The 25,724-nt window shown below is 35.4% G+C and overlaps 1 long non-coding RNA gene across 1 annotated transcript in view; it reads left to right on the forward strand.

Moving 5' to 3' along the window:
• The window catches only part of LOC113911971, a 39,685-nt gene extending 14,353 nt beyond the window's left edge, over positions 1 to 25,332 (forward strand). The window contains exon 3 of the long non-coding RNA XR_003516650.1: positions 25,077 to 25,332. This is a non-coding gene — a long non-coding RNA (uncharacterized LOC113911971). The remainder of the gene's footprint in view (positions 1 to 25,076) is intronic.
• Positions 25,333 to 25,724: the final 392 nt, after the last annotated feature.

A 25,724-nucleotide genomic window follows, 5' to 3' on the forward strand; every position in this document is an offset into this window, starting at 1 on the left:
TAAGATCATCATTTCAGATTCTGAAATATTTTGAACTCCCTGTAAGACTGATTGCATTTTAATATAGTGGCCCTGAAATTATTGTACAGTAATTAGAAACATGTTTGGTGGTTTAAATTGGCAAATCACTGTGTATTATTAACTGCTGCTCTGTTTGTTATGTAAATACTTCAGGTTGATGCCTTGTGCAATGCATGAATTGCTAAAGGGATAAATAATTTACTTTCAAGGCAGATGGCTGCCACTATCCAAGTTTACTCCATGTTCCATAAAATTATTGATATATCTTAACTGATTCTTTGAGTTCTTTGATCTTGTCAGCACTTTCTTAAGTAAGCATTTTGGTTAATTCTTATCTTAATCTGTGTCTACAAAAGTTCAGAAAATTATTCTCCCTGAACAAACAGAAGGTGTACATGAAATTGGGAGTCCAAGGGAGGAGATAAAAGGCTTGTTTCTCTGTCTTTTGTTTATATGTTATTTTCTTATATAGTCTTTTACTTGTATGTATTTTTTTTACTATGTGTAAATCTTTTACTTCCATTATGTTATTCATGAGCTGATTTGACTTATGGGGTCACATTAAGATTTGACATTATAAAGATACTTCCTCAACAGTTTGATTAATGTATAACTGTTCTGCCAAATTATTCTTCCTTCTGTTGAACTGATACTTGTTATGAGATAAAAATACTATAATAAAACTTCCTCAGGTTTTCTGTGAAGTAAATAAATGCCAGTGTTTCCATGAAGATTTATCTGTTTCTTCCTCAGAATGCTAGCATATACTGGAAGAAAGGTATCCCAAACCAAAGGTTGCCCAGAGCTATCTGTCCTAAATGTGATGTGGGTTTTTTGGTATTGGTTAAAGCTGAAAATAATGCCCATCCTATGACATACCATTCCAGTTCTAGGAATATAGCTACAGGAGTGTGTGCATATGTTCATCAAAAGATATACTCAGGTGTGATTATAGCAGCACTATTCAAATGGCTAAAAACTGGAAACAACCCAAATGTCCATCTACAGTAGAAATGTATACATGAATTATGGTAGAAATTGCACACTGGAATACTATATGGCAATGAAAGTGAACTAACTGCATCTACTGAGAGGATCGTATGGTTCTTATCCTTTCTTTTATTAATGTGGTGTATCCCTTTGATTTGTGATTAATGAACCAATATTGTAACCCAGGAGTAAATCCCACTTGATCGTGGTGAGTGGTTCTTTTAATGTACTGTTGGATTTGATTTGCTAGTATCTTCCTGAGAATTTTTGCATCCATGTTCATCAGGGATATTGGCCTGTAATGCACATTTTTAGTGGGGTCCTTATCTGGTTGCGAATCAAGGTAATGTTGGCCTCATAGAATGAATTTGGGAGTTTCCCTTCCATTTCTATTTTTTGGAACAGTTTGAGAAGAAGAGGTATTAACTCCTCTTTAAATGTTTGGTAGATTTCCCCTGAGAAGCCATCTGGCCCTGGACTTCTGTTTGTTGGGAGATTTTTGATTACTGATTCAATTTCTCTGCTGGTTATGAGTCTGTTCAAGTTTTCTATTTCTTCCTATTTTACTTTTGGTAGTTTATATGTTTCTAGGAATGTATCCATTTCTTCCAGATTGCCCAATTTGTTGGCATGTAATTTTTCATAATATTCTCTTATAATTGTATGTACTTTCTGTGGTGTTGGTTGTGATCTCCCTCATTTGTGATTTTATTTGAGGTCTTTCTCTTCTTTTTGATAAGTCTGGCTAGGGGTTTATCAATTTTATTAATTCTTTCAAAGAACCAGCTCCTGGTTTCATTGATCTGTTCTACTGGGGTTTTTGTTTGTTTGTTTCTATATCATGTATTTCTTCTCTGAACTTTATTATTTCCCTTCTGTTGGCTTTAGGCTTTATTTGGTATTCCTTTTTTAGCTCTTTTAGTGTAAGGCTAGGTTGTGTATTTGAGATTTTTCTTGCTTCTTGAGGTAAGACTATATTGCCATATACTTCCCTCTTATGACAGCTTTTTCTACATCCCAAAGATTTTGGACTGTCATGTTTTCATTTTCATTAGCTTCTATGTATTGTTTAATTTCTTCTTTAATTTCCTGATGGACCCATTCATTCTTTGGTAGGGTGTTCTTTAAACTCCATGTATTTGTGATCTTCCCAAATTTTTTTGTGTGGTTGACTTCAAGTTTCATAGTGTATTAGATCTTCTTGTTGGATAGACTCCATATTATGATATAGTGCCCTTCTTTGTCTCTTGTCATGGTCTTTGATTCAAAATCTAGTTTGTCTGATATAAGTATTGCTACTCCAGCTTTCTTTTGACATCAACTTGCATGATAAATATTTCTCCATCTCCTTCATCCCCCTTTTGATCTACAGGTGTCTTTTGGTCTAAAATGAATCGTAGGCAGCATTTAGATGGGTCTTGTTTTTTTTTTTTTTATCCATTCTGATACCCTTTGTCTTTTGATTGGAGCATTTAATCCATTTACATTCAGAGTAATTATTGATAGATATGAACTTAGTGTAATTTTATTATTTGTTTTGTTGTTGTTTCTGTAGATTTTCTCTGTTCCTTTCTAACCTGTCACTTTTGGTCTTTCTTTCCTATTCAAAGAGTTCCCTTTAATATTTCTTGTAGGGCTGGCTTAGTGGTCATGAACTCCTTTAGTTTTTGTTTGTCTAGGAAATTCTTTTTCTCTCCTTCTATTCTGAATGACAGCTTTTCTAGGTAGAGTGTTCTTGGCTGCATATTTTTCCCATACAGCATGTTAAATATATCATGCCTCTTTCTTCTTGCCTGTCAAGTTTCTTTGGAGAGATCTGTTGCTAGCCTTATTTGTCTTCCCTTGTAAATTAGGGATTTCTTTTGTCTTGCTGCTTTTAGAATTCATTCCTTATCTGTGTTTTCTGTTGCTGCAATGTGTCTTGGTATTGACCTGCTTTTGTTGATTTTGGTGGGAGTTCTCTGTGCCTCCTGGATTTGGATGTCTGTTTCCTTCCTTCAGATCTCAGTTATTGCATTTTTCATTTTAACCTAACTAGTTTTTAGGTCTTTTATCTTTGCAGTAAGGGACTTCCTGGTATCTTCTATGCTTTTCTCAAGCCAGATAATATCCTTATGATTGTTGCTTTAAATTCTGACTCATGCATATCACTTATATCTATTTTCATTAGATGCCTGGCCATGACCCTTTCTTGTTGTTTCTTTTGGGATGGATTTCTCCGTCTTGGCATTTTATCTAGGTTTCTGTCTTCTTCTTTGTGTTGGGAAAGTCTGTTATGTTTCCTGCTTCTGAGAGTAATGTCTTTATTAAGAAAAGGTAGTATATTGTCCTGGACCTGGTGCTTCAGGAAGTGTATCTCATGTATGCTCTGTGCACTCTGTGCTGTATTTTGGCTGCTCTTTCCCTCAGGTCATTCCTCTGCAGAGTTTCTCCTTGCCTGCAGTGGGGAGTGTTTGGACCTTGGCCAGAGTGTGGCAGGTTTTAACTAGATGTGCTCTGGTCTGCTTGTTAAAAAAGACCTGAGGCTATTTCCAGTGGAGCTGAAGTTTTGCAGAACTCATGGTCAGTAGACATGGGGGGTGGGGGGTGACATACTGGTCAGTAGACATGCTGGTCTTCTGGGAAAGGGGGCCCCTGCTCTGGTTCTTGGGCACTCTTGCCCTAGAAAAGTAGCACCTGCAGAATGCAGAGGGGTGGGGCTTGGGGTAAGTGGTTTAGGCTGCCACTGCTGGCACTGTGCTGCTCACTGAAGTTAGTTTATTCTAATGGGTGGGGGAAGAAAATGGTGCCAGCTAGCTCCCTCATCCCTGGAGAGGGGAGTTCATACCTGCAGCTCTCCTGGAAGCCCTCACGGAAGAGTGAACAATCTCCCTTCATGTGTCCCAGATATCCCTCAGCTCACTGCCTTCATCTTGTCTGTGTCTGGGATGTCTGCCTGCCTGGCAGCACAGTGCACCTTGGGCTCTATCCCAGGCAGGCTGGCTGAATTTTAAAACCCCAAACGTTAGGGACCTGGCATGGCAAGGACCCATGCTGGTCCTCTGGGGGAGGGTCTTGCCTCACTGGGACTGGTGTAGGTTTGCCCAGGAGGGCAATTGCACCAAAGCACATGGATGTGGAGTTTGGAGTAAAGCCCAGCAAAGAGTCAGTGTCCAGGTTAGCCACCCTCAGCCAGTTTCTCTGCACCTGTGCTGGGGGATAGGGGAGAGAAATGGTACCCCTGGCTCTTTTGTTCCCAGTGAGGCAATGCCACCTCTCCCAGATGTGCTTCAAGTAGGGGGAACTGTCTCTCCCAGGTGCATCCCAGGGGATCCTCAGATAGCACTGTCTGCCTTCTGGGATGTCTGCCCTCCTTCTCCACAGGGACACTGCAGTGCCTGCTACAGACTTCCAAAGACAGTCTTTGAGCCCTGCTGTTCATAAAAATTCCCAAAAGTCAGCCCCTCTCTTTTTCCCAGTCAGTGGTTTTGGGGAAATGTTTTCTTTGTGCAATTCCTTGTGCATTCCTCTCTCTCATGTGCTCTTTCTCTCTCTCTCTATCTCACCTCTCTCCATGAACAGGGCTCCCTCCCCTCCCCAGCACCTGGGATACATTTCTCCCCGAAACCATGTTTCGACACCTCCTACCTTCCACGATGTCGCCTCTCCTCTCCCTCCAGTTGTGCAGTTTGTTCTGTCAGTCTTCCAATTGAAAAACCCTCAACAAAGTAGGTTTAGAGGGAACATACCTCAATATCATAAAGGCCATATACAAAAGACCCACAGCTAATACCATCCTCAGTGGGGAAATCGGCATCCAAATCAGCAAGGAAGTAGTCAAACTTTCACTGTTTGCAGACAACCCTATACTCTATATAGAAAACCTGAAAGACTCCACCAAAAGATTGCTAGAACTGATACACAAATTCAGTAAAGTTGCAGGATACAAAATCAGCGTACATAAATCTGTCTCATTTCTATACACCAATAATGAAGCAGCCGAAAGAGGAAGTCAAGGAATCGATCGCATTTACAATTTCACCAAAAGCCATAAGATACCTAAGAATAAACCTAATGAAAGAGGTAAAAGATCTGTACTCTGAAAAGTATAATACATTTACAAAAGAAATTGAGGTGACAACACAAAGAAATGGAAAAACATGCCATGCACGTGGATTGGAAAAACAAATATTGTTAAAATGTCTATACTACTGAAAACAATCTATCTACACATTCAATGCAATCCCTATCAAAATACCATCAGCATTTTTCACAGAGCTGGAACAAACAATCCTAAAGTTTGTATGGAACCACAAAGACCCCAAATAGCGAAAGCAATCTTGAAAAAGAAAAGCAAAGCTGGAGGCATCACAGTTCTGGACTTTAAGCTGTATTACAAAGCTGTAGTCATTAAGATGGTATGGTACTGGCACAGAAATAGACATATAGACCAATGGAACAGAATAGAAAACCCTGAAATGGACCCACAACTATACGGTCAGCTAGTATTCAACAAAGCAGGAAAGAATATCCAATGGAAAAAAAAAGACAGTCTCTTCAACAAACGGTAAGGGAAAACTGGACAGCAACATGCGAGAGAATGAAACTGGACCACATTCTTACCCCACACACAAACTTTAATTCAAAAGGATGAAAGACCTAAATGTGAGACAGGAAACCATCAAAATCCCGAAGGAGAACACAGGTAGCAACCTCTTTGACATTAGCAGCTTCTTACTAGATATGAATCCTGAGGTAAGAAACAAAAGCAAAAATGAACTATTGGGACTTCATCAAGATAAAAAGCTTCTGCACAGCAAAGTAAACAATCAACAAAACTAAAAGGCAACCTTCAGAATTGGAAAAGATATTTGCAAAAGACATGTCTGCTAAAGGGTTATTATCCAAAATCTATAAAGAACTTAATCAAACTTAATGCCTAAAAAAATCAAATGACCTAGTTAAAAAATTGGCCAGACATAAATAGACATTTTTCCAAAGAAAACATATAGATGGCTAACAGACACTGAAAAGATGCCCAACATCACTTGTCATCAGGGAATTACAAATCAAAACTACAATGAGATATCACCTCATACCTATCAGAATGGCTAAAATTAACAACACAGAAAACAACAGATGTTGGTGAGGATGCAGAGCAGGGGAACCCTCTTACACTGCTGGTGGAAATGCAAGCTCGTGCAACCACTCTGGAAAACAGTATGGAGGTTCCTTAAAAAGTTAAAAATAATACTACCCTGTGATCCAGCAATTGCACTACTAGGTATTTACCCAAAGGATACAAAAGTACTGATTTCAAGGGAAACATTAACCCCAATGTCTATAGCATCATTATCAACAATAGCCAAATAATGGAAAGAGCCCACAGGTCTATTCACTGATGAATGGATAAAGAGGTGGTATGTTTATACAATGGAATATTACTCAGCCATTAAAAAGAATGAAATCTTGCCATTTGCAATGATGTAGATGGAGCTAGAGACTATCATGCAAAGTGAAATAAGTCAGAGAAAGACAAATACCATATGATTTCACTCATATGTGGAATTTAAGAAACAAAACAAATGAACATAGGGAAAAAAAAGAGGGACAAACCATAAGAGACTCTTAACTATAGAGAATAAACTGAGGGTAGCTGGAGGGGAGGAGGGTGGGGGATGGGTTAAATGGGTGATGGGTATTAAGGGGGGCACTTGTTGTGATGAGCACTAGGTGTTGTATGTAAGTGATGAATCACTAAGTTCTACTCCTGAAACTAATATTACACTGTATGTTAACTAACTAGAATTTAAATAAAAACTTGAAACTACAGAAAAAAAAAGTGAACAACTGCAACTACGTATAGCAAATTATATGAACTTCATACACATAGTGTTAAGCAAAAGAGGCCAGACACAGATCAGTATATACCTTATTTTATTTATAGAATGTTCAAAAACAGACAAAAACCCATCTTTGGTGACCAAAAGCAGATAGTGTGTACCTTGAAGAGGTAGGAGTTAAATGGTTTGAAATGAGTATGAGAAGAGTTTTTTGTGTGCTAATAAATAATGCCATTTATTGATCAGAGTGCTCAGTACACAGATGTGTTCAGTTTAGGAAAATTCATTGGGCTATATATATATGATTTGATCTCATTTCATTTTTAGAGATTATGACTCAAAAGATTCCCTGAAAAAGAGGAAATTGACATATCAGAAAGTAACAATAGTCACTGTGGGAGGCTCTAACAAATCCAGCATCTCTTGAGATGACTTAGTAAGACAGAAATTTGTTAATATTATAAAAATGTGAAGAATAATTAACAATTTGATCTGATTTATCTATCTCTCTCCCTTTCTCCCTGTTTCTCTTGCTCTCTTTTTTCCTTCTAGTACATTATTTGGGTTTTCTAGAGAAACAAAACCAATAGGTTATATATGCATATACATATATGTATGTATATAGTACATATATACATGTATACATATGTACACACACATACACACATACACAAAGATATTTATTATAAGGAATTGGCTCATGCTGTTACGGAGTCTGAGAGATACCACAGTCTGCTCTTGGCAAGCTGGGGAACCAAGAAAGCCAGTAGTCTAAGTTCCATGCCAAGTCTGAAGTCTTGAGAACCAGGAGAACCAATGCTGTAAGACCCAGTCTGAGGACAGAAGAGAAATGAATGAGTCAGGCAGAGAGAACAGATTATTATATATAATATAATATAATATAATATAATATAATATAATATAATATAATATAATATATACTATATATATTTTTACTTTACTCAGTAATGACATGCTTTAATCCTGGCATTTTTTTGGAAACATCTTTTTGTTCAGTAATTCACTATTCAGCAATGTCAAATCTGTTACCTTTTCCCCCATATTGAGTTTCTAATTTTGGTTATTATATATTAAAATCTTAGATATTTTGTCAGCAAAAAAATCTTCTTGTTCAGTTTTTATAAATCATTACTTTTCATTATAATTTCAATACCTCCTTTATATAGTAAGAATATTGTAAAATAACTAATATTCTGTAACTAATAATTATCATTACTGTTGTGTTTTAGAATTCTGGCTCATTAATGTGTTTAATGATTTTTTAAAATATTATGTCCTCGTATCATTTAATTTTTAATTGGTAGGAGTTCCTGGAGGTTGTCATTTGAAGATCATTTTTTCAGTATATTTGTTTCTAGCAGGCACCTAGGAACCTACTAATTTGGGGCTACACTAAAATAAAATATTAACTAGTGTGCTTTGAACCACACAGGTAATATGAATTCATGGACCAGATTCAGGTTCATGATTAAGTAATCTTAAGGGATGTTTATTTTATTTTATCTGTTCTGCTGTAAGTAGAATTTGAGAAAGGCATATATTCTAACTCTGTTTAGGGTGACTTTTTCTGCAGTTTTGTGCTTCAGGGTTCTAAGTTTCATGAGGGGTAGAAGTGGAGTGTCTCTCTAATATGACCCTAAGTATTGGCAATATTCAAGCTGTGTCTCTTGTACTCTAAGCCAGATACTTGTTAAAACCCCAGCTTTATCCTACCACATATCCCCAAGGAAAATGCCAGGGACAGAGCTCACCTCTCTTTTTGTAATAAAGCTTTCTTAACATTTGTGTAATTGATTTTCCTGCCATTCCAACCATGGAATAAAAGAATTGTAACATATTTTATGGAGAAATCATTCAGTCAGCATTTGCTACAAATTTAAGCAAGCAATCTTTCTAAATTTTTTAAAATGTGATTGTTTTACCTAGATAAATAAAATCCTTCAGTCGATCACTTTGATTTTAGGATAAATTATGAAGTACTAAACCTGGTGTCTAAATCCATTTCTCCTGCTTAATCTCATTACATCCCAACTCATGCTCATAGTATCAGCAAGTTTGACTTAGCACTTGCATTGCTCAAAGTATGCCCTGGTCTCTCAGTCCTCCATGATTATGCTTTGATAATACTGCATAATAAAAGACCCTAAAATATTGACTGGTAGCTTAAGAAAGTTCATATTTATTTTTTTATGCATGGATTTGCATATCAGCTTTGGTTTGGGCAGATTTTGATCCTGTGTTCAGAGAAACTTGGACTAAGTTCAGGCTTTAGATTTAGGCAGTACTCTATTTTCTTCATTCTGGGCCTTAGGCTAAAGGAGAAATGGCTCCTGGAACATGTCTTACACTTGCTTGTAGTCAAAGACTCAAGAGAACAGAGCAGGAACGCACAAAGCCTCTTAAGACCTTGGCTCAGAACTGGCATGCTATTATTTCTTTTCCTCTCTTCTCTTTTCTTTTCTTTCTTCTTCTTCTTCTTCTTCTTTTTTTTTTTTCTCTTATTTCTGCCTACAAGCACAGACATGGTCAAGCATAACATCTGGGGTGGGGAACATCTGATCTTGATATATACTGTGTTATATTCCTTTTTAATTTTGGTTTATCCCAATAACTATATTTAATAAAACATGTTACCGGAAGGTAAAAAATAAGAAGATAAGCAATTAGGAGAAATTCCATGGTAGAATAATATTCAGGTGTAGAAAAACTGAAAATAAGAGATGAAAATTTTACAAACAGTATGGAATTGCAGAAAAAAATGATTTTGGAGCAAGGGTAATATGAAATAACATGTTGCTGATTATCATTGTGCTGTATATGACACATTTAGAGTGCAAACCTTGTACAAAAATCTAAGTAAATCAACTAATTTCCAAAACTTCAAAATATATTGTTATAAAGTATATAATAAAATCAATTAAGTTAAACACAACCACCTCTGTGGATAAGATAATGAGTAATATCATAAACATGTTTTACACAAAAACTTCCCCTTTTTGTTTCTATATACCTTTTAATGGATATTGGAAGGCTATAATGTCACTTTTTAGAGATTTGTTAGACTATCATTTTCTCACAATATGCCTCTCCCTCCCCATAATTCATAATTCACTGTAGGCTAAAATAAAATAATTCACTGTAGGCTAAATAAAATTCACTGTAATTCATAATAGGCTATAATTCACTGTAGGCTAAAATAAAATCTTTTTTTTATTTTAAAGATTTTTATTTATTTATTTGACAGAGAGAGAGACACAGCAAGAGAGGGAACACAAGCAGAGGGAGTGGGAGAGGGAGAAGCAGGCTTCCCGCTGAGCGGGGAGCCCGACGCGGGGCTCGATCCCAGGACCCTGGGATCATGACATGAGCCGAAGGCAGACACTCAACGACTGAGCCACCCAGGCGCCCTATAAATAAAATCTTTAAAAAAAAAACAAACTACTGAATTATCATGTAAATAGTATGATGAAAAATGTGAGCTATAATCTACTAAAATATTTGGACTTTTTTTTCAACAAATCTCAGACTGTATTAAGCTCCAAAACAAAACAAAACACATCCTTGTTTAATAGATATTAATTGTGAAGGCAACTTCAATGACAGTAATATAATTTCTACATAATATAGGATCATTTTAGATTCAGAGTAGTATGAATATTGTGCCTGTAGCCTAGCAGCAGTTTTTTATGTCTTTGTTGTAGCATTGACTCTCCTCATTCACAGAATTGAAACTGATCTTATCCTAAAATCTCTCTTGTGTTCTTTAAATGTCGTTAAAGGGAAATATGAATAGATACTTCTGAGAAATTCTGAAAGGAAATAAAGAAAATCAGGACATTTTCCCCCATTTTTTTTCTTTACAAAGATACTAAGATGCATTACAAGAAACATGAAATTCTCATGTCCATTTACTGAAGTGATCAAAGATCTGTCAGGGTTTGATGGTCTGATCTCAACAGACTGTACCTCCTTAAGAACTATTAAGACAAATAATAATTACACAAGCTTTTACCAGCTATCTAGAGTAATGGTCACACCCGGCATGCTATCTTCCAAATAAAGATCATTATAATGTTACCCCTGGTTTTAGCCCTGAGATCACTTAAAAAATATGTATATGTTTTTCATAAATGTCTGAATGATTATTTCCCAAACAGAAGATTTCCAAATAATCTAGTATCTAAGGAAATTTCTACAATAGTTATAAATTTTTCTCCTAAATTTAGGAGTTGTAACTATCCTCAATTGCCTGTTGATTAAATACATACTAAATTTTAGCATTGCTGAAATGATAATTCTTAAGTAATAGTGATGTTCATAGTTATACAAAAGAATCTGTTAGCTGCCTGAATAGTTTCAAGTTTAAGTTGTAATGAGAAAACAAATTAAATATTAAGAATAAGGGATAATGGGGCACCTGGGTGGCTCAGTCGTTGGGTATCTGCCTTCGGCTCAGGTCATGATCCCAGGGTCCTGGGATCGAGCCCCGCGTTGGGCTCCCTGCTCAAGAGGGAAGCCTGCTTCTCCCTCTCCCACTCCCCCTGCTTGTATTCCTTCTCTTGCTGTGTCTCTCTCTGTCAAATAAATAAATAAATAAATCTTAAAAAAAAAAAGATTAAGGGATAATGAAACATCAGGGTTTTAAAAAGTATCAAATTTTTTCTTCAAGTAATATCTTACTGAACATATCTCTTAAAAAGATTTTTAAAGTATGAATTTTCCTCAACATCTTGTGTATTTTTTTCAATATCTAGTTACAAAATATTTATTAGTCATGTAAGGAATACCAGTTACCATCTTTAAAGTCTTTTTAGAGTTGTGTTATTCCTTGTAATTAATTTGGTCCAAAGATAGTAAAAATATTTTGCTACTCTAAGCTACAGGACTTCATTTCATTTGTATTACCTTTATTATGCAATGCATATATGAGTAAACAAATTAAATTAAAAACAAATATCTTGCCCGAGGGCAAGATTATACATACAAATTTTGCTTGTGACTCTTCATCTAAAATCAGAGTACAAAGAAGAGCTGAAATAAACCCTCTAAAAGGCTTTTAGGCTAAGGGTCGAGTGGAACTGAGGGAATTCTTCTCCCAGGTAATCTGTACTTTCTCCTAAGGAAGACAGGGGAAGAGCCACGATCCGAAAACTTGAAACAGGGAAGTAAGGCTAAACAGTGTCTGGAGGCCCAGAAATCAGGGAGTGATATAAAGAGCAAAGAAGACTCTACAACCATCACAGATACTTGTAGCAAGGCTAGAAATCAAGGAGTGATATCCCACTCGTAAAAGCTTTACAGCTCAACTTGGAAGGCATAAGCAGATCTTCAGAATTTCACCAGAGCTTAGATCCCAGACTCTGCTAAAGAAAAAGTTATGAGCTCATCTTCAAAATATTTAAAGCCATTGTGAACTGATTCTAGCTAAAGGTTAAGTAAACCCAGGATTAAGTAAACTGCCAATAAATTCTATATAAGAAAGAACATGACCGTTTATTGGAGTAAATATTTATTTATTTACTTGTAATGCAATAAAACAGCATGTAATAAAAAATTATAATGAACATACAAAAAATCAGGAAAATATGGACCATGGTTGAGAGCAGCAATGATCATTATAAACAGATGCTAAGATGCCCTAGATGCTGGGATTATCACACCAAATTTAAAATGACTGTAATAAAAATGAAAAAGAATTTTGTGGGAAAGGTAGGAAGAATAAAGATATGGAACTTTTAGTAGAGATATGGGAACTACATAAAGAACAAAATAGAAATGCTTTAATTACACACACACACACACACACACACACACACACACACACACCACACATCAGAAATAAAGAATTCATTGAATGAATTTAACCTAAGACTTGATACAAAAGGGAAAGGATCATTGAAGAGACAATATACAAACAGAAATAAAAATATGAAAGTGGAAGAAGAAATAGAGAAATATCAAGGATATGAGAAAATATCAAGCGGTCCACTATGTATGTACTTGGGAGTCTCAAAAGGACAAAAGTAAGACAATGGGAAAGAAGAAATATTTAGAGATAGTGACCAAAAGAAACTTTGCAAAACTGATTTAAAAAGTCAACTCAGAGCTCAAAGAAGTTCAGTGAATGCCCTGAGGAGTATAAACAGATAAATACAAAATATATAGGCTCACTCATACATGCAAACACAGACACACACACACACACACACACATTACAGCTAAACTATTATAAATTAAAGATAAAATCATATTCTTTAAAGGAGAAATCGGAGGAAAAAACCTTCTTATATATAAGAGAAAAATAACGCTAATAAAGATTGACTTCACACCAGAAATAATAAATAATATTTGAATGTTTTAAATACTAAAAGAGAAAACATAACTCTCAAAGTAGAATTCTAACTCTAGTTAACCTTCACAAAATCATCCTCAGACAAAAGCTGGGTGATTTGTCCTTAATAGATCTTTACTATAAGAAATGTGGAAAGAAGAACTTCTTGCTGAAGTAAAATTATGAAATTCTAGATATGTAAGAATGATTGAAGAGCACAGGAAATGGGAAATAACTGGTATTCTGCAAACATAGTTGTTTTTCTTAGTTTCTTTCAAAGATTAGTAAGTGATTAAAGCAATCACATTAACATAATGTAGCATATATGGCATACATAAAAAACAAAATAATATGAACATAAAAACTTGAGGAAGTTTTTTTTTTTTTACACTGTGGATGAAGTAGCATATTGTTTGAAGCTACAGTGTTACAAAAAAAAGCACATACTAACAGGGGGTTGGTATCCAAAATATATAAAGAGCTTATGCAACACAACACACACAAAAAAAGCCAAATAATCCAAAAAATCGGCAGAAGATACGAACAGAAATCTCCAAAGAAGACATACAGATGGCCCACAGACACATGAAAAGATGATCAGCATCACCACTAATCATCATTGAAATGCAAATTGAAACCACGATGAGATAGTACCTCACACCTGTCAAAATGGCTAAAATCAAAAACATAAGAAATAGCAAGTATAGGTGAGCATATGGAGAAAAAGGAACCCTCTTGCACTGTTGATAGGAATGCAAACTGGTGCAGCCACTTTGGAAGACAGTATGGAGTTCCCTTAAACAGTTAAAATAGAATACCCTATGATCCAGTAATGGTACTACTGGGTATTTAAGCAAAGAATACAGAAACACTAATTGGAAGGGATATATGCACCCCTATACTTATTGCAGCATTTTGTACAATAGCCAAATTATGGAAGCAACTCAAGTGTTCACTGATAGATGAATGGATAGAGAAGAAGTGGTTTATGTATGGTGTGTGTGTGTGTGTGTGTGTGTGTGTGTGTGTATGCAATGGTATATTATTTAGCCATAAGAAGAATGGAATCTAGCCATTTCCAGTGACATTGATGGAGCTAGAGAGTATAACGGTAAGTGAAATAAGTCAGAGAGAGAAAAACACCATATTTCACTCATATGTGGAATTTAAGGAACAAATGAGCAAAGAAAAAAAAAAGTAAAACCAAGAAACAGAGTCTTAAGTATAGAGAACAAAGTGACGTTTACCAGAGGGGAGGTAGGGGAAGGGATGGGTTAAACAGGTGATAGGAATTAAAGAGTACACTTATCTGGGGCACCTGGGTGGCTCAGTTGGTTAAGCGACTGCCTTTGGTTCAGGTCATGATCCCGGAGTCCCGGGACGGAGTCCTGCATCAGGCTTCCTGCTCAACGAAGAGCCTGCTTCTCCCTCTGACCCTCCCCACTCTCATGTACTCTCTGTCTCTCTCTCTCATTCTCGCTCTCTCAAATAAATAAATCTAAAAAAAAAGTACACTTATCATGATGAGCACTGAGGATTGTATAGACTTGATGAGTCACTATGTTATACACCTAAAACTAATATAACCCTGTTATGTTAATTATACTGGAATTAAGTTTTTTAAAAAATGCAGATGGCAATATCTATGGAAATCGCTAAAAACAGCAAAAAGAGACATAGCTGAGATATTAATATAGGAGATAAAATCAAATACTTTAATCTTTACAATTCACTCACCAGGTGGTAGAAAAGTAAGAACAAAGAACAAATTGCTAAATATCAAACAAATGTAAAAATGGGAAAGTCATTTTATGAGGCTATTTGTGTTCCCACAAAATTCATATGTTAAAATCCTAAACCCCAGGGAATAATATTAGGAGGTGGGGCCTTTGGAAGGTACTTGGGTCATGAGGGTGGAGCCCTCACAAATGGAATTAGTGCTCTTAGAAAAGAGTCCCCACAGAGCTCCCTAGTCCCTTTAACCATGTGAGGACACAATGAGAGTTCACACTGTGGCAGCCTGTAAAAGTGCCCTCATTTGACCATGTTGTCATCTGATCTTGGATTTATAACCTCCAGAATTGTGAGAAATACATTTTTGTTGCTTATAAGCAATCTAGTCTGTGGTGTTTTGTTATAGGAGCCTGAACAGACTAAGATAGGCCAGCATAATTCATATATCAAAACATGAAAAGTAATACAAGGCAAAAGTTAGAAAACACTATCCCTCTTGAATATACATACAAAATGTCTTAAAATATTAGCAAATCAAAATCAACAATAATGAAAAAATAAGCTGTGTTATCCCAGAAATTTAAGTTTGGTTTGGTTATAGAAAATTAATAAATGTAATAAATCAAATTAGCAGAATAATTGACAAATTATGTAATTATCTCAATAACTGTCCCAAAAAAACTTGAAAAATTCACACCTGTTATGGACTGTTATGTAAAAAATAATACAATAACAAAACTGTCAGCAAGCCTGGAATACAAGAGAACTCCCTCAGTCTCATAATGAGTATTTATAAAAAACCTACAGTTAACACCAATAAAGTTGGAACATTAAACACTTTCCTCCTTAGTTCAGGGAAATGGCAAGGATATCTGCTCATGCCACTTCTATTTTAACATTTCCTACAGATTTTAACCCATACAATAAGGCAAGATAAACAAAACTGTAAATATTAGAAAACAAGAGGCAATTCTTTTCATTCACAGAAGATACTATTGTCAATGTTTAAAATAAAAATCTTGTTTACACAAACTACTAAAATGTATAGGGGAGTTTAATAAGGTCACAAGACAGTATAGAGCAATCTATTTTTTTTCTATATAATTGTAATGAAATTTTTTAAATGTAAAATATGGTAGCATAAAAATTAAGTGTAGGAATAAAATTTTTAAATGTGAAATGACTTTAATTTGGAAGCTACAAATCATTACTGAGAGAAATTAATAAAGATCTAAATTAATGGGGAGAAGTATATCAAGTTTAGGAATTGGAAGAACTGATATTGTTAAGGTGACTTTTTCCCCAAAATTGGTATGTATATTCTGGTCACTTGTTTTGAAGAAACAGACATAATTCTATAACTTACATGGAAGTAATGAGTATATAGAATAGCTAATTCAGCTTTTCTTTAAACTGCTCAGCTTTCTTTAAATTAAAAAAAAAGTTTAAGGACTTAATTACTTAATTTCAAGAATTACTATGAAACTATAAAAATAAGAGAGTGTTATATTGGTATATAGAATTAATATGTAATTAAGTAGAATGTCCAAAAACATCCTCTCAAATATTCAATAAAATGATTTTGACAAAGATGCTAAATCCAATAGGGAAAGAAAAATCTTTTTAAAAATGTTGAACTATTGGATATCCATATTAGAAATAAATGAAACTCTTCTATAACCCTCAAAACATCAAAATATCTAATATCATAAAGCTTTTAGAGGAGAATATAACAGTATATTTTATTGGACAGCAAACAAAAAAACAGACTATAAAACAAAGTGAAATAAAAAAATTAGTCAACAACAAAAATTAAATTTAAAATATCTATTCAGCCAAAGAAACCATTAATAAAATGAATACAAAAACCAGAATACTGGTAGATATTATATCACAACATGTATTTCATACATATATGTGATACATAAATGTATCACAACATGTATAAAGACTAAAAGTCTTTATCCAACATATGTATCATATACAAATGAATAATAAAATGATTAATAACAATATAAAATGGATAAAAGGTATGAATACACACCTCACAGGTTAATAGATGCAAATGACTTAAAAGCACATGAAAAGATGCTCAAGGTAGTCAATATGCACATCTAAATTGAATTCACAATGAAATACCACTCCAATGCACCAGAATGTATTGGACCAAAAATTTTTGACAAACAAAATTTTGATAAGGATCCTTTCATCTCTTCATTGCTGTTTGGAGTATAAAATTTTTAAGTTTCTTATAAATTGAATGCATACCTATTATTTAATAAAGTAATTTAATTCCTAGGTAAAGAAAAGAAATAAGAATATATGCTCAAATAGACTTATACAAGAACGATATGCCTTCTTTATAATGTGCAAACAGAAACAATCAAAATGCCCAAAATGAGAAAAAACAAATCATGTTATGTATTTATCTAATAAAATACTGTTAAGCAAACTCAAACAAACAGTAGGAGTAAATGCATATAAGCTCACATATACAGATACATGAAATGTCATAAATGATTCTCGATCAACTGACACATCATAGATTAATCTCAAAAATTTTATGATAAGAGTAAAAGCCATTAAAAAATAAGTACATACTGCATGGATCCAAAGTCCAAATTAATCCATGGTGATTGAAATCAAATAATGTCATGGGGAGGAAAGAAGCACAGGGAATCTTTTTGTGGGAAAATAATGGAAATATACTATACCTTGTTTTGGGTGATAGCTTCATAGATCTTTTAAAACTAATCCAAAGGACTATTTAAAATCCATGCATTTCTTTTAGCAGTAATTAAGAAGCAAATCTTGAATTTCTGAACTCGTAAAAGGGGAAACAATATAAAGACATATACAGGCCACAGCAAAGTTTCATACTGCTTGGTCGCTGCTGATTTGTCAGACAGAATGTCAACAAAAATAATGAAACATCTGCTTTGAAGGATTAGTTTTCCTATCTGATACTACAAAAATACCACAGGATACTGAAATGATATTTTGTATAAAAACAATGATAAAGGCTAAGTGTCCACTGACTTGCCTCTGAAACAGATGCATGTAAAAATATTTTTCAACATATTTATCTGTTTTTTAGATAAAACCTATTTAAAAAGTAAATGTATTTTATATATTATTACATTAATTAGTTAACCTAAGTCAATAGAGGTTTTTTTCAACTGATAATTTAAGAGGGTGTGGAAAATGAAACTCCTCTGGTTATTAATTGCACTGCAATGTGGTTTTCCCAACAGGGTGTCTCTTCTAAGTAGCATTCTACCATCTGCAACCCCTAGGCAATAAATTCTGAAGATGGATGTAATAGCAGCTTGCAAACAGGACTTTTCAAACTGAGAGATGCTATTATTCTTTCCAGTATTCTGCTATTTGTGTGGTTAGGCTATCTATCATGCCTTAATTCCTAGGTAATTATACCTTAGACCTGATGCTTGAAATCATAATGAACCAAAAACCAGAATTCCTGATAAAATTGGAGACCAGACTATTGTGCTAACAAGTAGCACAGTGGTTTTAAACTATGGCTGCCTATTACAATCAGCAGAGGTTTAAAAATAAGTAAATAAAGAGCCTGAGTTCCATCCTAGAGGAATTTGTGATCTAGGAAGTCATGCTAAGGCATCAGTAATTTTTAAAACCAGTTCATTTTCTTATGCTACAAGGGTGTCGATTTGCTGATAGCAAATACTAAATGTTGATGCCTGAACATATCAGAGGATACAAGTGGGGAGCAGACAGGTGGACATAAAAGCCCAGTTATTACTAAACCCAGCAAAACTGGGAGCAATAGTCAGCTGACAGCCATGATTGGCAGCCTAGAAAAAAAAGTATGGATTACCTTGAGCTACTGAGGGCTGAAAACTGAAGAAAGTTATAGTGGCCTGTAGTTTTATGTACTGAACATTTTTATTAATGATTTTGCTCTTCTGCACAAAGTGAGATTTCGAGCATGAGGAATGCTGCAAGTAGTGGTTCTCATGTGCATAAAAATCACCTCTTATATAAATTGTAAATGAGGTCTTACTCTAGAAGTTCTTTCAAGTTGTTCTTAGTAGGACTCCTGAATCTGCTTTTTAAATCCTATTTATTCTGATGCAGTTGGTCCACAGTTTGCATTTAGATAAATAGTGGTGTAAAGGATGAAGATGTCCTAGACAGAATAAATTGTGTAGCCTAAAAAGGAAATGAAAGCAGTATCAAGGAAAAGAAAATGTGACATAAAGAAGAAAGGAAATAAGAAACTCTATCATTTGATCATGTCAAGTCTTTTCATGGGAAAAAAAAACAGAATTCTCTTTATTACAGAAAAATAAGGAGGACTCACAGACAATGTCAGCTATAATCAGTAAGAAAATAAACAAGATTACATCTAACATCAGCTATAACATTAACATTCTGTGATTCAGTTATCTTTAGGTGATATGTAGGGTTAGCCATATTTTTGGAAAAGCGTTTCCTGTTTGTTTATATATGAGGACCAATTGATTGATTCTGACTCCATGTGATTTAATTCTTGATTCAAGTATTTGTTTTGTCTAGTTTCTAGGTTAACTGTGATCAAATGTGATTGCAGTTGGAATCATTTGGGGGATCTTTCTGAAACACTCATATTTGGACCTCATGTCTAGGGATACACCAGGGCAGAGCTTGGGCATTGAAAAGTTTTTCAAGTTTTTCAGATGATTGTTAACATGCAGCAGATTTTGAAAATAACTGCCTTAGGTTAAAACTGGCTTAATAGCATTATCACTGAACTAATTGAGAATTATGTGCTTAGAATTGTTTTAAAAGACCTGAACTACCAAGTGAGTCTCGACTTTATATAATATTGTCAATTCACTGTATTACGGATAAACTGAATCTTTCTTAGAGAAAGAAAAAACAGAGAAATTGAAACCAGTACAGAATTATAGTTGGAATTTTGCACAATTTACCCCGCATCCCTATTTTTTCTCTGGCCCATCAAATGAGTCTCCCTGAAGCCAATACCAGAGCATAATGTTTGTTTCATTTTTCAACAGAAATATTTATACTGACCCATCTAGCACTTCTTTATAAGAAGTTTATAATAAAATATTTCAAAGGCATTCACAGATCTAAAGTTATGTGTCATTGATAAATAATGATTACCCTTTCTGTTTGACTCCCTACTCATTGATCGTACTGCAGGTCTATTAGGATCTTTTGACTCCAGAGCCTATTCACTTGCCAAATATTTTAATAAAAGGTATTTCTAAGGAAGCATAACTGCATGCAATCATGCTATTTCATTTTATGGCTGTGGTCATAAAAAATATTTTGTTCCTGCAAAACGACAGAAATAATAGTATGATAATCCAAATAGGTAATATATATATATATATATATATTTTAAATATATATATATTCAAAAATAAAAACTAGCATTTATTTCTTTTAAATTTAGTCACTTTATAAAGATTTTTGGTGTGACTCCATGCTCTACCTTTGATATGAGATGGATGCTCTATATAGGTTGAGGTTATAAACTATTTTCCTACATTTTGAAGATTGGTATTATATTATTTTTTAAAATAATGCTATGAGTTATTATAGACATCAAAAAAATCAAAGTAAAATGCAAGTAAAATCCCAATAAAAACTCCAAACTTCCTATCCATTAATAAATTTATCTATTAGTAATAAAAGCTCAAGATAGGCAAAATTCTAAATATAAGACTATGGAGTAATTGGCAATTTTTAGTAATTAAAAGTGTAGGTTTTACATTTATATCTCTTCTCAACTAAAATATTTTAAATGATTCGCAACATCATGTAAGACAATATAGTAAACTACATTATAAACTTGTAATAGCCAGAAACGTGTTATTTTACATGTAGGCCATAAAAAATAAGGTTGGTTATGTATCGATATATACTATAAACCACCTCAGGTAACATAGTAGCAACACTCCTGTCTATTCACTGAAAAAAAAATGTGTTAACACTGTCAGAAAAAGTCTTTTAAAATACATAGTTTAATAAGATAAATTTGGTGAAGGATGATAGTGTTGAGAACCAAGGAAATCACAAATTTAAAAGTCATGTTTTTTTCCCCAAAATTTTTCTAGAAAAATTTTCAAAATTTGTTTAGAGCAGACACTACTCACAAACAGCACATATTTACTTCACGTACTTACTTTGTCCCTAATAAACATCTTTGATAAATATCCAGGTATCCTAAACCATCCAGGTAAAACATAGTTGAGATAAACTAGATATAATAATGGTATTATTTTGAAGAAGAACTTAAGTTTTTGAGTGTCCAAATAAGCAAAATAAAAAAAAAGTTCACAGTATAAACTATAATTAAAATAAATATGCATGTAACAGGAAATAAAGAAGTAATACATTGAGCCAAAGCTCCTTAATAGTGTGTCATACGTATTTAAGAAATACCATTTAAGGAACTAGTTTAATTCAAGTATAAGAAAGGAGTGAAATTATCTACTACATTAAAATATTCACTTCTAATGCCATTCCTTTAAGTAAAAACATCATTTTAATAATTTGTGAAATGTTGCAAATATTATGCCCCTATTTTTATGAAGCCATGAAAATAAGTACAATTTTTGGATTACATACAATTTATGCTTTTTCTCTCTTTTTGATTCCAGACCTGTTCACTATAACACCAAGTTTTGGTTTTTGGTATAGTCTCTGCAATGAAATCAAAAGCTTCAAAAGTAATGTATAGTGTTGAGGCAATGAGAGCAAGAGACTGGGAAAGAGAAAGAAGAGCAGTTTCAATTTCAGATACTTCAGTGGCAAATTCTAGGAACAGTTTGCCTCTTTTTAAATGAATTTCTAGCTGCCTCGCACCTTGCTGGCACAGACACATCCCCACTTACTTGTCCTTTATCAGCTGTGAAAATTACTAAACTAAAAAAAAAAAAGTTCTCCAAGAGGCAGTTGTGGTGTCTATTTCAAAGTGGACCACCCCAGCCCACTGGCCTTGGCAGTGCTCACAGGAGGGTCATTAGGGCAGTCCAGCTGGCTAGTTGATCATGGTGTTTCTAGAAGTGAAGTAGATAGCCCAATAAATTCTTACTTAATCTGTATAGCAGAGAAGTTTTAGGTCTGGGCCAAATGAACAGAAGTCTGACTTGAATCATAAAAACGGAAAGAGTCACTCAGTCAGTTACCAGATTTGAGTCGATATACAGACCCAGAAGCTCTTGCATGAAGGGGAGGCCAGGTCTCCTTGAGAAAGGACACCAGTACACTACAAATAATTTATATTGTTAATCATTCTCTTAACTTTCCCCAAAGGGGCCTATGACCTTTTGCTGGGGTAACAGTACACAGGGAAAGAAAATAATCAGGCCTTTCTGTGACTACTGGATGCTGGCTCTGAACTGACACTAATTCTAGGAGACCCAAAACATCACTGTGATCTGCCAGTTAAAGTAGGCGCTATGGGACATCAGGTGATCAATGTAGTTAGCTCAGGTCTATTTCACAGTGGGCCCAGTGGTTCCACAATCCTGTTTGTGGTTATTTACATAGTTTCAGAATGCTAATTTTAGAATAGATGTACTCAGCAGCTGGCCGACTTCCCACATTGGTTCCCTGACTTGTGCAGTTAGGACTATTATGGTGGAAACGGCTAAATGAAAGTCCCTAGAACAGTCTTTACCTAGGAAAATGGCAAACGAAAGTAATACCATTTTCCTAGAGGGATTGCAGAGATTAGTGACACCAGAAAGGACTTTGAAGTTTGCAGGGGTGGTGATTTCTACCACATCCCCATTCAACTTACCTCTTTGGTCTGTACAGAAGACAGATGGATCTTGGAGAGTTACAGTGGATTATCATAGACTGAACCAGGTGGTGACTCCAATGGCAGCAGCTATGACAGACGTGGTTTAATTGTTTGAGCAAATTAACGCACCCCCTGATTACCTAGTATGTAGCTATTGAGCTGGCAAATGCCTTTTTCTCCATCCCTGTCAATAAGGTCCACCAGAAGCAGTTTGTTTTCAGGTGGCAAAGCCAACAAAACACCTTTCCTGTCCTATCTCAGGGATACAACAACTCTCCTGCCGTACGTCATAATTTAGTTTGCACGGATCTTTATCACTTTTCCTTCACATAAGATATCACACATGGGTCCATTTCATTGATGATATTATACTGAGTGGACCTAGTGAACAAGTAGTAACTACTTTAAACTTATTGGTAAGACATTTGAAAGCTGGACGGTAGGAAATAAATATAAGAAAAATTAAGGGGACTTCTACCCCAGTGAAATTTCTGGGGGTCCAGTGGTATAGGGCATGCTGAAATATCCCTTCTAAGGTAAAGGGTAAGTTGTTGTATCTGCCCCTCCTACACCTAAAAAAAGAGGTGCAAAGCCTCATGGACATCTGGATTTTGTATAAAACATATTCTTCATTTGGATGTGTTACTCCAGCCCATTTACTGAATGACTCAAAAAGCTGCTAGTTTTGATTAGAGTCCAGAATAGGACAAGGCTCTGAAACAAGCCCAGGCTTCTGGACAAATTGCTCTGCCAGTTGTGCCATATGATCTAGCAGAGCCAGTGGTGCTTAATGTGTCAGTGGCAGATAAGAATACTATTTGGAGCCTTTGGTAGGTCCCTTTAAGTGAATCACGGCAGTATGGATCCACAGGACTTGGGATCAAAGCTCTGAAATCACCCTCCGATAACTAGTCTCCTTTTGAGAAGCAGCTTTAGGCTGCTACTGGGCCTTAGTTGAGAAGAGACATTTAACCATTGACCACTAAGTTATTATGTAACCTGAGTTGTCCATTATGAACTAGTGTTACTTGACCCACTAAGCTATAGTTGGTTATGCACAGCCAAACTCCATCATAAATTGAAGTGGAATGCAAGTGATTGGACCCAAACACACCCTCAGGGCATAAAAGGGATGACATGAAGAAGTGGCTCAAATGCCCATTTTCCCACTCCTGCTACACTGCCTTCTCTCTCCTAGGCTGCATCTGTGTCTTCATGGGGAGTTCCTAGTGAGGAAGGCTAGACCCAGGACTGTTTTACCGATGATTCTGTACAGTATGCAGGCACCAATCAAAAGTGGACAGCTGCAGCACCGCCCAGCTCTTTTCTGGAATATCCCTGGAGAACAAATGATGAAAGTAAATCCTCCCAATAGGCAGAACTTCAAGCAGTGCACCTGGTTTTTCACTTTGCTTGGAAAGAGAAATAGCCATACATGTGATTATATACCAATTTATGGACTCTGGCTAATGGTTTGGCTGGATGGTCAGGGACTTGGAAGGAACATGATTGGGATATTGGTTACAAGGAAACTTGGGAAAGAAGTATGTGGATATACCTCTATGAAAGGACAAAAAAAAATGAAGAATTTGTTTTATATGTGAATGCTTACCCAAGTGTGACCTCAGCAGAGGAAGAATTGTAGTTAAGTGGATGGGATGACATATTCTGTGGATACTAGTCAGCTCATGCATAAAGTCATGGTAGCAGGGGTGGAGGTTATACATGGGCTTAGCAATATGGACTTCCACTCACCAACACCAACATGGCTATGACCCCTGCTGAATGCCCAGTCTGCCATCAGCAAGGACCAACACTTGAGTCCTCCAATAAGGCACCATTTCCTAGGGTGATTGGCCAGCTACCTTATGGCAAGTCCTATTGTCATGATCACTTCTACTGTGGAAGTGGCAGGGTTTTTTCTTACCGAAATAGAGACTTACTATGGATATGGACTTGCATTCCTTGAATGCAGTGTTTCTGGCAAAACTGACATCCATGGACTTAAAGAATACATTATCCATTGTCATGGTATTCCACACATATTGCTCCTACACAGGAAAAGAGGTGTGGCAGTTGTCTTTTCTCTTGGAATTCACTGGTCTTACCATGTTCCTCACCATCCTGCTGCAGCTGGCTTGATAGAACAATGGAAAAGTCTTTTGAAGACTTATTATAACACCAGGTAGATGGCAATACTTTGCAAGGCTGGGGCAGTGTTCTCCAGAAGGGTATGTGTACTCTGAATTAGCAACCAGTATATGGTGAACTGTTTCTTGCATAGCCAGGAATCACAGGTTCACTAGCAAAATTTTTGCTTTCTATTCCTGTGACCATATGCTTTCCTGCCCTAAAGATTCCAAAGGGAGGAGTACTTCTACCAGGAGACAAAACAATGACTCCACTGAACTAGAAGAAAGGACTGCTGCCCAGCCACTTTGGACTCCTCATCTTCTGAATCAACAGGCAAAGAAGAGAGTTGCTGTGCTGATGGGGTGATTCATCCTGACTACCAAGGGGAAATTGGACTTCTACTCCACAATAGATGTAAGGAATAGTATGCTGGAGTACCGGAGATCCCTTAGGCTGTCTCAGTATTACCATGCCCCGTGAACAAGGTCAGTGGAAACTACAACAACCCAGTGCAGGTGGGACTACAAATGACCCAGGCTAAGCATGAAGGTTTGGGTCACCTCACCAAGAAAAAAACATGAACAGTTGAGGTGCTTTCTGAAGGCAAAAGGGTATGGAATGGGTACTGGAAGGATGTTGTTACAAATACTAGCTACAACCACATGACCAGTTATAGAAATGAGGCTGTAGTTATCGTATTTCTCCTTATTTTGTTCTGAACATATTTGAATAGATAGATATAAAATACCTTTTTTCTTGCTCTTACCCCTTATCATATAACATAAGATGTATTGAATTTTATATCATAGTATTTAAGTATTATTAATACTGCATCATAGTATTTAAGTTATGGGTTATCAAGAAGAATAAA

Source organism: Zalophus californianus, chromosome 12 (genome assembly GCF_009762305.2).
Source record: "Zalophus californianus isolate mZalCal1 chromosome 12, mZalCal1.pri.v2, whole genome shotgun sequence".
In the NCBI taxonomy this organism is placed as follows: domain Eukaryota; kingdom Metazoa; phylum Chordata; class Mammalia; order Carnivora; family Otariidae; genus Zalophus; species Zalophus californianus.